A 13082-nucleotide genomic window follows, 5' to 3' on the forward strand; every position below is an offset into this window, starting at 1 on the left:
ATCTTAAGCAAATCATAAGACGGCAGATTATTTTCGTAAGACTTTTATTAAAGTTAGGTTTTATTCAAGCAAATAGTAGTACTTTAATGTTGTAAAGGAGTTTCAATCAGTGCGTTTTATTTTCTTCTGTGAGGACAAAGGTTGTGATATAACATGAACGGGGGGTTGTCGAAAACACGAGCCTTTATTTGTAACGTGAACTGGATTTCGACAAGGTTGTCGAATTCATGCTCAGTAGTGCAAATATAATTTTAACTGAATATCTAAACGTACAAGTATGTTCAAAGTCTTTCATAAAGCTATTTGTTGCATAATTCTCCGATAGTTGTAACCTCAGTTCGAATGGAAATCAGGTTCCAGCATGTCGAATTGAGGATCATTGAAGTAACAACTCAGTTCAGAAAATTTAAGTTGTGTTCTTTTGCCCGTCTGATAATTTCTGCATAATAATAAAACAATATTTAAAGCTGAGAAGAGATTACTACTACTAATAATGCCGACTTAATGTTTTATATGGATATAATTGAAGGTGACGAATTCAGATACTGCAACTGTCGAAACCAGGTGAAGTGTGTCGAATTCGGGTTCCATTGGCGAGTTCCAGTTTCATAAAAAAATTTAACATTAGCATTTGAGCCTTGAAGTGACTTTTAGTATTAGTAGAGACTGTACATTTCAAGGAAACAAATGGGCCAACACCGACCAATATTATGGCCACAATAGGCAATTGATTTTGAAAAAGGTCCTTAACCTGTCGAAATCCGGTGCGCTTACCATATTTCCAAAATTTCAGATTTTTTATCCAGGCCCATTGGAGACATTGGACAGTGACATATGTCAATTTGGCATAATTCCCCAACTTTACGATTTTATTCAGGCCTTTAGGAGCAGCTACAGGTCTGTAAAGTTTTGTGTATTAACTTATGCTCCCGGACTACATGTACACACACAAATTCAGACCTCTACGTCAGTTGTTTCCTCTTTCCAAACATGTTTTCAATGTCCAAAAATGTTGCTACTCCAGACCCTGATTTCACCCTCTTCAAGTGGTTTTAACAAAAAATGTTAAGAGATCAAAGTTTTAGCTCTGCACGAGTTGGAGACATACAGTAATTTTCAATTTGGTGCGACAATGCATGCTGAGATATTCAAAGCAACATAAACGCCTAAAATCGAAAAAAAAACGCAAAATGGCGCCACCCCCTGTGTCGCTATGGGATGTTGTAAAACATAATTAATTGTGGTTTTGAAGTACCCTGATATAGGATAAACATTCATGAAAAAATTAGAATTTTGGAGATGGTCGAGCGGCACGAGCTTGATCACTTAGAATGGATTGACTCTGTATTCACTTTTCACTATATACGTGTGTATTTATAATATACGTTTGAACAGGTATACGGTATTCACTTTTGGTTTTCACGTTACTTTGGAGTTAACACTTCATACAGGCTTCTGCAATGAAGTTTATATCAGGCACAAACCTGTAGCTTGAAATAGGATCCAAAATCGTTTCTAAAAGATAGCTTGTCCTCGTATCGTTTTTTGCTCTATGCAAATCAAATATAGAAACCGGAAATTGTAGTGGACTTCTATCCCTTCCGGTCTTAGTAAAGAGTTAAAGATGGTGATGAATTGTATTCTTGGGGCACATAATTAACTCCAGGAAATAATTTCTCGCTCTCTATTACTGTTTTCGCTCTATAGTGATCAATGTTAAAACCGAATATGATTTATTTCTACCACTTTCGGCGGGTGCATCACCTCCATGAATTAACTCGAATCGTAACTTTTAACCATCTACATCATGTTCAAAACCTGATGGTAATCCATCAAAGCAGGTTTTGAGATTTTTTTGTCTCTCAAACATAGACCGACGACAGACATAAAACATAGGACAGAAAGCATATGTGGACAAAGTTCCTTTCCTTTATAAATGTATTTGTGAATTAATACAATGCTATCTACATTAATAAAGATCACGAGTGGGTACAGCCAGAATGGGCTCAAAAGTTTGATTTAAGTCGGGTCATAAAGAATTTTCATTGTACAGAACATCTCGGGTCCATGAACCTCTTTTTTAATGGTACAATAGTTCAATGTTTGATTTAATTTGATTTTGGGTTTAGCGTCCGTTTCAGCACCAAGGCTATTTGAGACGTGGACCTACAGCTAACGTGGAATCCGAACCATATAAGCTCCCACCGGAAATCGAATTCGGGTCTTCCACGCCAAAGGAGCGTACATTAACCGCTTATACACGCTTGAGTTCAATAGTTTAATGTAAGCGACAGGTACGTTACTACAATTGAATCGATTAAAGCTTCATCAACGTATTAAAGTAGTATATTAAGAGATTAGATTTAATATGGGCAATACAACACATTTCATCATTCGAAAGTCGATCAATGTATAGAAATATTGTAATTATTTAGATGAGTGTTGTGTACCGAATGACCCAAATGGTTCATAAGAGGAATTAATAAACTTTTATGATTCTAGGCTCAAAACTGTTGAAGATATGGGTACTGGAAGTAGTGAAAGTGTCGAAATTTAAAAGTGAAATATCTAGCATAAAGTTCCTACATCTACCTAGTAGGGGATGAAAGCCAAGGAGATCTATGAAGAGGCTAAAACATTTTGTGGTAACATGTGTCCTTTCTTAAGCACTTACTAACATGTAAAAGACAGCTAAAATTGATACTTGAACCTCTCAGAACGAGCCGAGAGACCTTGTTTAGCTATTTCTGGGATTACAAGAGCGTTACTCTTCGTGCTTACCTAACCAGTAGGAATAGTGTGACTAATTGTGGTGGAAAAACTTCGTGATGTCCTGTAGGTAAAGTGCTGTGACAAGTTCACCAAAGGTATCGCCTCTTAGTGGACGAAGCTTAACCAACCAAATATTATTTCGTAATAATGATAGATTGAAATGCATTACTTCGGGCATAGATTACATGATAAATGCATTGGTGAATTTAGTTCGTTTTATTTGGACGTATTTTGCTACGTTTTTTAAAGTTTAATGTATATTAATGATACCTATTCAAATGCCACAACAGTTAAAATACATTCTGAAGCAGACATTGAAACAGAACTGTATTCGTCTTTTATAAATGATGCAATTTGTTGTAAGCCCTTTACTTTCAGCCTTTGAATAAATATTGCAAAACTACCAGAAGTTCAACAAAACAAAATATGAAAACAGTGTACCAAACATACAAATAAAAAAAAGAACTATTTCGTTTCATTTTCTCTTACTCTACTGAATAAACAATCGTTTCTGATGCTTTTTTTTATTATTCGTTGTTTTCGTAAAGAAAACTAATATGCATATAAAGAGAAAACAAATAACGAAACAGAGACTCATCATTTCTCTTCTTCTTCTTTATTTTCTATCTTTATTTTACCTATTTCCTTGCTTTGATTTCCACGGTTAGATTTTTATTTGTGTACAAATAGAATAACGATGGCTCAATTTCCTTTGTGTTTTCGGTTATATGTTTGCGGATGCGATGTAGAAACGTTTGTTATCATCGTCGTTTCCTTCATATGAAGAAGGGTGGTAGCATGGCAGGAGAAAATGTACTCCAAAACATGAGCTAGCTGTTTGCCCTTTGCTACCTGAAGGAAAAATCGAATACAAATAGGGTCAGTTGTGTAAGTTTTTTATTTATAGGTAATGTATTGTGTTTATTTGTGTATTTACATTGATGTATAAGATATTTTTCAATAGATGTATTCAACAAGAATCTTCACGTATTATTATTATTATTATTATTATTATTATTATTATTATTATTATTATTATTATTGATATTGTGTTTTCAGTAACGTAGAAATTGCTGAAGCTAAATTTTATTTAGGCGTTACAATTGGTGTTTTATTAATATCTTCGCAGATAATTTCTGTCAGTACCTTGAACCCCTATTGATTGTTCTTAACGCCTAGAAGAGGGTGCCACACCAGTGGCGAATCTCGAAGGTAAATACTGGGGGATCCGGCCAGAGCCCAGACTATATCATAAGTTTACAATTTTTCATGGGACCTGCAGGAGTTTTCAACACAACTCTCTCCCGATGGATATTATGGCTTGGTCGAACATTGATATTGTGGACTTCACGAATTGTTTTACACATTGCAAAATAGAATAACTGTAACCATGGGCGGCGATTAGGGGGGGGGCAAAGGGGGGCAGTTGCCCCCCCACTTTTCTGAAATGATCTATTAATATATATAGTTTCAACCAGGGAAATTTGTATATTAACATTGATATACAAATATTCAGATCATGTCTTGCCCCCCCCCCACTTTTAACGTCCAATCGCCGCCACTGACTGTAACTGAAACTATATCTAATGTTTCCAATAAAGCATAATTCAACGCTTACTATAAACTTTCAAAAATGTATAAATAGTAGTTTTAATTATTTTTGTTACTGAAAAAGCTGGAGGGCTCTAGACCCCCCCGGCCTCGAGCTAGATCCGGCATGAACCACTGGCCTAGAAGCTGTAATTACACGATTTCTTTGGTTGGTTGGATTAGAAGTTTAGCGCTCCTTTCAGCATCAAGGAGGATCTATATTTTAAGGTGGAATTTCAATCACCATAATATATTCAAATTTTTCAAGGCTTTCCCATGGCAAATAGATCCGGAACACCTTGCACCAAAGGTTCGTGTGCGCTAGTCACTTGCCATATTTCGGTTTGCGCCTTAAACGAAAGAAAAAAATCCCCAACTCTCCTTGTTTTACTTGCTTGGTAGGAAAATCTTGCAACGATAGGATAAATGAACTCAGACCTCCTTTCGAGCAGCATAAACCTCTGATATATTAACTACAGTCTTGTTTTTGTTCTACCTTCTTTAGGTTTTACATATCTTTCATTATACTTCGAAGAAGATATTTTCTTCCCTAATGGCGATCGAACAACATTCTATAACTTTTTAAAAACTAACCGATAATTTTCTTCCCTTCTCGACTTTCTAATTGATTTAATTTCATCCAGCTAATTTTCTTAATTGGTTTTCTTACCAATATTTCGAATTCTTTCCCTTAAAGTATAATAATTCAAGTGTAATGTTAAGCTTTTCCAAAACTCTTTTTATTTAACAATCCACAAAATTCATTTTCCTCCTTATTTTAAAGTCTTCTTTTGGCATTCGTCTATTGGATTTTATTTCTCATTTCTCTGCCTATTTTACTTCTCCCAGGCTTCCCTTATGGCTATGTGGATAGCGTTCTAGCCCTTTGGCGTAGGAGACCCGGATTCGATTACGGGAGCGAGCTCACGTGGTTTGAATCCTACGTTAAACTGCAGATCTACGTCTCATGTAGCCTCGCTGTTGAAGGAGACACCAAACTCAAATCAAATCCATCAAATTACTTCTCCTACTTAGGCTTTGTAGTAGGCTATTTTTTCTTTCGATCTAATTGCAATTAATTTCGTGCTCTTCATGCAGTATTACAACATTCTTGCTATTTTAAAACCTCATTCAAAATCTTATTACCTTATTAAATAATATATATGGAAATACCCGATTCCCCCGTAAAAATATTTTATACTTAAATATGTGCTAATATGCATTTTACGCTAAGTTATGATATTTGATATTTTCTTACAAATTTACGATACAATTAATTACAATATAATAGAAATTCAGCTATCACAAAATTGTTACTTTATACCATTATATATTAGTAATTTCGAAAAATAACATATAATATTCTTTCACATTATTTTTTTATTGTTGTTGTTAAACTAATCACTCTAACAAGAACATAACCTCTCAACAAAACATTGCATCATGGGAATTCATGGTTGGAAGTATCATCCGAAAACAAGCATCATGTAGTGCCTGCTCGGGCGTATGTTCATGTAATGATACTATATATAAAAGAAGTGATTTTCCGATCAAAAAATCATACTCCTACGTCATGCAATGCTCAATTGAAATTAACTGAATGGCTTTATTGTTTGAAATTTAGCGTGACTTTCAGCAAAGAGGCTATATGAGACTTGCGCCTACAGCTTAACGTGGGATCCGAACTATATGAGATAATACCAGGAATCCATCCTGGATCTCCCGCGTACACTACTCGTATAGTCACGAGAGTGTCCTGAAAATAACTTTGTATGTATAACTAAAGGTAATTTAATCCCGAGGTTTGAGTTAAACAAGAACAACCGTAACTTACAGGAGATATTGTTTTTGCGGTCGATATTCTGAGGCCACTTAAAATGAAGACTTATGTAATTTGTTATTATTATTTTTGTAAAAGCAACGTCACATGATTATGAATAGAAGCTACAGAAGATGATGATGATAATAAACGAAACAATGAAATGAAAAAGTGAGAGGAAAGGGGAAAAGTCCGGAAAAACACGCACAAGGTGTTTGTTCACCAAAAAGCCCGTTTCGTACGAACTAGGATCAAACCAGAGACCCTGGGGGCACGGTGTCTCAGTGGTAGAGCGTTCACCTCCGGTGCTTGGGGTCCCTGGTTGATCCCAGCTCGCGCCGTGTGGACTTTGTAGGGGACAAACACCGTGCTCTTGGGTTTTCTCGGGGTTCTCCCGTTTCCTCCCACTTTTTTCATTCCACCATTTCACTCATCTCTCACCATCACCGTCTCCTTTAGCCTAACCGTGGCATAACCGTGGGACGTAAAATTCAAAGATTTCATTTCATTTTTTCAAACCAGAGACCCCACATACCGGAGGCGATATGCTCTACCAAGGTAAAGAGTTTTTGTTCCTGTTCTGTAAAATACGATAATTATGGACAAAGCTTGTGGTCCAAAGACCCTATAAAATACGCTTTTCGTTATGGAGACAGTATAAGAAAGCTTCAGATATATATTTTTAAACATGTGTGTGGACGTTATACTATCCTCCCATCCAGCTCTCTAGCACACTCGTGCATTCAGATTTCACGGTTAAATGGATTTATCTTCCTCCACAGTGCATAACAGCACAATAAACCAGTCAATTACACCTTTAGTATTCTAATCGACACTTCAGCATATGGGTTTGACAAGTGATTCTGTAATACGCATAATAACCATATCATTGCAATGTTTGCATGGCAAACACAATAAAATGGACTAAATCATTCCGAACTGTGATTGCGTTTCCTGCAGAGTATCCTTAATTAAACAGGCCTCAACTTTAGCGGAAGATCAATATAAAACACTTTTTTAAAATTTGTTTTGTAAATACACAGCTGTTTGTGAAAATTTCAGTTTCAAGAAAGACATGAGTGAGTGGAATGAAATTTATACCACATATTTACTGTATGATTATAGAGAAATGATACAATTTCAGAATTTAAAACATTTTTAATGTTGATAAATCGGTTGATGACAAGCTTTTACGTATTGCAATGAGAGCCTCTGTATTTTGTTGTACCGTAACAAATCAGCGTTGGATGTAGCCCTTCTTTATGTTTATGTGTACTGAAAGTTCACACGTCATCCAGACTGTCTATCTGTTCGCCAGACCATGACGATCAAGGTGAAGATGAGCCATATTGCACATGTTACCGATATATCATGTTCGTTTCACTCCTCCAGAGATGCACGGTACTCGTTGTTACTCTACATAACCAGTAGTACTTGTAGCTCCTCCAGAGAACCAATAGTATTGGTAGTTTCTCCAGAGAACCAATAGTGTTTGTAGTTTCTCCAAAGAACCAATAGTATTCGTAGTTTCTCCAGAGAACCAATAGTATTCGTGGTTTCTCCAGAGAACCAATAGTATTCGTAGTTCCTCCAGAGAACCAATAGTATTCGTAGTTTCTCCAGGGAAGCAGTACTACTCGTAGTTCCTCTAGAGCATCAGTAGTACTTGTAGTTTCTCCAGGGAAGCAGGATTCTCGTTGCTTCTCCACATAAGTTCTCGTAGCTCCTAAAGAGAAGTAGTAGTACTCGTAATTTCTCCAGGGTAGCACTAGTACTCGTAGTTCCTCTGGAGAAGCAGTAGTACTCGTTGCTTCCCCAGAGAAGCAATAGTTCTCGTTGCTCCTCTGGAGAAGCAATGGTATTGGTCGCTTCTCCAAAGAAGCTGTAGTACTGGTCATACCTCGAAAAAGATTTCTACTAACATGTTACCGGTATACATGTAACTAAGCGTTTATCAGCTGAAATGTGGTGTTCAAAGTCTTCTGATAGAAGGCTATAACGTAGGCTTCTATAGCTTCTTTAATGGAGGTTGCCGACTGCTTAAATGTGTGATAATTAGTCAGCCTAAGGAATTCGGCAAAACAGTAAGACATACTTACGACTCTACGAAAATATTTAAAATTCCATTTGTCAGTGTACTGTGAGGTTCTATCTCTTTTGAAGTAAAAATGAATTATCCAAATGGCACGAATCATTTTAAAGAAAGTACTAATTATTCCAGAATGTAAGAGATATAAGGTATACCAAAACTTTTTCTAAGGTCGTGATTTTATTTATTAATTAATTTATTTAAAGAATATTTTTATGTTAAGTAAATTCTTTAGCCATAAAATTATGAGTCTGACATTTCACATTTATCATGAAGTTGGATAAATTTAATTGAGTTAAACAACTCTTTTCTGAGGTCTGACATTTTATCTTTTAGCTTTTGTTACTCGTAAAGCAAGTTAGGACAAATAACTCCTCCACTCTTTGCCGACTGACTTGAAAATACCGTGATTTTCCTACCAGATGGAGATTGTTTGGTGTTTTCTCCAAAACTTAGTGGAAACAATTTGACTATTGTACGAAATGATAAGATGTACAAAAATTACTTATTATTACATGTGTACGAGAAAGAAAAGTTAATTTTTCCATATTATAAGAAACAAGTTGTATTCAAGCAGTGATCAAATATTTCTAGATTACATGGACAGTATTCATAATTTTAGTTTTGCATGTCATTATCTCGGGTTAGATAATGCCTGTTTCTTGAATTGTTAGTACAGTCAGAAACAATATTAAGCATGGGTTGGAGGTATAAGAAATTATAGCTGCAACCTATACTTAATATTGTTCCTGACTGTACAATTTGCCGGTATATTTTCCATGTTTTTAATGCCTTAATATTCTGTTTATATGATAAACTTCACAAACTCCCTGGAATGGCAGGCAACCCACACGACATAATTGTAATGTATGGTTGCAAACTTCACGATGTATTACGTTCATATCTATTCCATAACCTACTTGAAGACTTCCAGGCTATTTTACGCATAAATATTTGAAGGTTTATAGAGTGGCTATGTCTGACCAACTGTCCGTCTGTTTGTCAACAATCAGAAGCAAATGCATTAAGAGATATCGAAAAGTGTTTAGTTTTCTTTCTTTTTCTATTTGGCATCGATTCATTGTACCAAGAATAGTTTACATCTTATACATTCAACCTATATTCTAACCCAGGGTTTCTCAACCTGGGGCCGCGACCCCTAGGAGGATCGCGAGAAGGTTTCATGGGGTCGCGAAGATAAGCGGAAGAGATAAATATAATTAAAATCTATTGGCGAAAATATTTTAAATACTATTTTGAATTTTGTTCTGATAGATATATTTTTTATTAAGAACAACAAAAAATAGGCCTACTAAACATTTTCAACAGGTGCAGAGTTGTCTAAAAATCAATTTGAATTAAAGAGGTACGATATGAAACTAATGAGAACTGCATATTGAAATACCAGAAAAATACAAATCGAGTATAATTGCATAATGAAATACAATTAAAATTGAAAGCTAATGAGATACCTGAGCATGGTGTAATTTTATTAGTGCGGCAGTGTTTAGTTCAATCTTCGTGACGCACATTATCAAGTCATTTAAAATGCACAATAACATTTTTTTAAAGAACTGTTCAAGTTTTAAAAAAAACAAAATTAGAAATTACTTTATTTTTTTATCATATGGCCCAAAATTAAGGGAGTTACGAAGTTTTAAAATTTTCACACGGCCTCCATTTTGAACCAGTATGATGAATCGGATTCGATATTTGTATTATGAATGAACTGACCGATAAAATTTTGTTTTAATCCATTCGCTGTTAGTGAACTTACTGCATTTCACTATATAAAAGAAACGGATTCCACTATTATAGAAATAGATGGATATCGTGAGATCTCCGCAATAGGTATATTAAAAATCCCCACACAAGCTTATTACAAACCAGAAATTACAAGGGGGTCGCTAGCAAGAGAATGTGATAAAATGGGAGCCGTAATAGGAATTAGGTTGAGAACCACTGTTCTAATCAATAGTGAGAATGAACAATTTCTAGTTTCTACATTGATAACCATTGAACAAAAATGGTAAAATATAGCTAGTACAGTGTTTTTTCAATCGATTCAGCCTTTTGAGAAGAAGATATCTTCCCCGGCATCTCTCTACTATTCTAAAACCGAAGTGATAGACATTTGCTACTACTTCTGTTTTTTAAATTGAATTTAATAGAACAAAAACGATAAAAGATAATGATAAACTGTTTTTGGAATCGATTAGGCGACTGAAGAATATATTCGACCTCCGACTGTATTCTTCTAGTGTAACCGAAATATTTAGATAGCAGATATTTACCTGCATTACAATAGTAGATATTTACCTGCATTAAAATAGAAGATATTTACCTGCATTACATTAATAGTTATTTACCTGCATTACAGTACTATATATTTACCACGATTACAATAATAGATATTTACCTGCATTACAATAGTATATCTTACCCACGATTGCAATAATAAATATTTTCCACCATCCCAATAGTAGATATTTACCTGCATTTCAATAGTAGATATTTAACATGATTACAATAATAGATATTTATCACGATTACAATAGTAGATATTTATTTGCATGACAATAGTATATATTTGCCTGCATTACAATAGTATATATTTATCACGATTACAATAATAGATATTTACCACGATTACAATAGTATATATTTACCTGCATTACAATAGTATATACTTACCACGATTACAATAATAGATATTTACCACGATTACAATAGTAGATATTTACCTGCATTACAGTAGTATATATTTTCCTGCATTAAAATAGCATATATTACCACGATTACAATAACAGATATATACCACGATTACAATAGTAGATAATTATTTGTATTACAGTAGTATATATTTACCTGCATTACAATAGTATATATTTATCTGAATTACAATAGTATATATTTACCACGATTACAATAATAGATATTTACTACGATTAAAATAGTAGATATTTATCTGCATTACAATAACAGTTATTTACCTGCTTTACAATAGTATATGTTGACCACGATTACAATAATAGATATTTACCACGATTACAATAGTAGATATTTACCTGCATTACAGTAGTATATATTTTCCTGCATTAAAATAGCATATATTACCACGATTACAATAACAGATATATACCACGATTACAATAGTAGATAATTATTTGTATTACAGTAGTATATGTTTACCTGCATTACAATAGTATATATTTATCTGAATTACAATAGTATATATTTATCACGATTATAAATAATAAATATTTACCTGCATGAATAATTTACAAATTCGTACAATATAAAAGATTGAGGCTGTAATTAAGGCTGTATCCTAAGACGTCAAGGGTTATTGAAAGACAGATGCATTTGAAAGGTTAAAACTAGAGAGTACTTTTTGTAGGTGCATGTTAGGAAAATGTACGAGGTTGGGTCAAGAACTTCCAGAAGGGATGGGTGGGTACATCTGAATTTACATAAAAAAAGTTACTGTTTAGTGTGTTTTACCAAACAACTTTGGCAAAATGTTTCTTGTTCCCATTACGTTCTCTAACGATACATGTGACCCCAGTAGCGTAGATGATAACGCTCTTATCTTTGATGAAAGCAGTGCCAGGTTCGACTTTCGGTGGGAACACTCGGTCGAAAAGTGTAAAAGTTTTTCCAGATCAGCCATCCTGAGTAACACTTTCCTAGGTTTTCCTAATTCACACCAGCTTAATAACGAGATAGTAACTAACGTAATGGTCTTAGGTCTCTTCCTTTTTCATTTCCATTTTCCACTTCTTCAATTTCCCATGTAGTGTGATCGCCGAGGGACATCAGCTCTCAAATGTGACAAGTGAACATGGCTGTAGTTGCCGATAATCCAGAATTCTAGTACCTAATCTTAATCTAATGTTACACAATATTTGGTATTTATAAATAATGTATTTAAATATATAATTCATAGTGCTTTCTGAGAATTTACTTCCTCCTAAACATTCTTCCGTAAAACGCACTTTCGTATCCATTTCTGTTTTTGTGAGTATATGTAATTTCCTTTGTTTCTCTACCTTTTTTACCCCTTTTAACCCTTATTTTATATCTGCCTTTCTTTTTTCTCTTCATTTCACATTTTATCCCCTTCTTCTTGCCCACCCACACCTCACAGTAACATACAAAAGTGCATATATATATATATATATATATATATATATATATATATATATATATATATATAACACTTCTAGAGCTCCACTAATGGAGGTGGTTTCACGCAGTGGCACAGAAACATTGAAAGATACTCTGCGTCTATAAACAGGGGGGAGTAAGACTCTATTACTTAGTGGGGTGCGAGTCTCTGTTAGTAAAGACACAGAGAACAAAAACGTTGGGTAGACTGGTTAGCGAGTCACTCGCTATTCTCTACCCAGATTGAAACTCTAGCCGGGAGCAAAAGAGAAAACCAATGTTTCTCTACGCTCTTATACGGTTTTCTTTTTCTTTTTTTCTGAAGAAAAAATATCCTGTAAAAGACGACAGAGAGGTTACGGAACGTGTATTTTCAGAAGCAATTTCCAGCAGTAATGTGCATTTAAAAAATCATACTTTCTTTAATTCACATCGAGTGCTGAAAACGTGAAATCAATACTACTAGTACGTTACTATATTCTATACTTACAACAGTTTGCACTCTTGTGAAGTGAGTGTTTTCTTGAAGCTTCAAAAAATCCGAGTGTCTCATGTCGAAGAGAGATTTATTCACATACGCAAGTATAATAAAGTCATAATTTCCGTATTTTGACGTGTATAACGCATATTATTTTGCTAACA

The 13082-nt window shown here is 34.5% G+C and overlaps 1 long non-coding RNA gene across 2 annotated transcripts in view; it reads left to right on the top strand.

The window, feature by feature from the left end:
* LOC145673058 (uncharacterized) overlaps nucleotides 1-13082 on the top strand; it is a 290475-nt gene that overhangs the window by 101490 nt on the left and 175903 nt on the right. The window lies entirely within an intron of this gene.

The sequence above is a fragment of the Thermobia domestica genome, chromosome 16 (assembly GCF_964235325.1).
Source record: "Thermobia domestica chromosome 16, izTheDome1.hap1.1, whole genome shotgun sequence".
In the NCBI taxonomy this organism is placed as follows: domain Eukaryota; kingdom Metazoa; phylum Arthropoda; class Insecta; order Zygentoma; family Lepismatidae; genus Thermobia; species Thermobia domestica.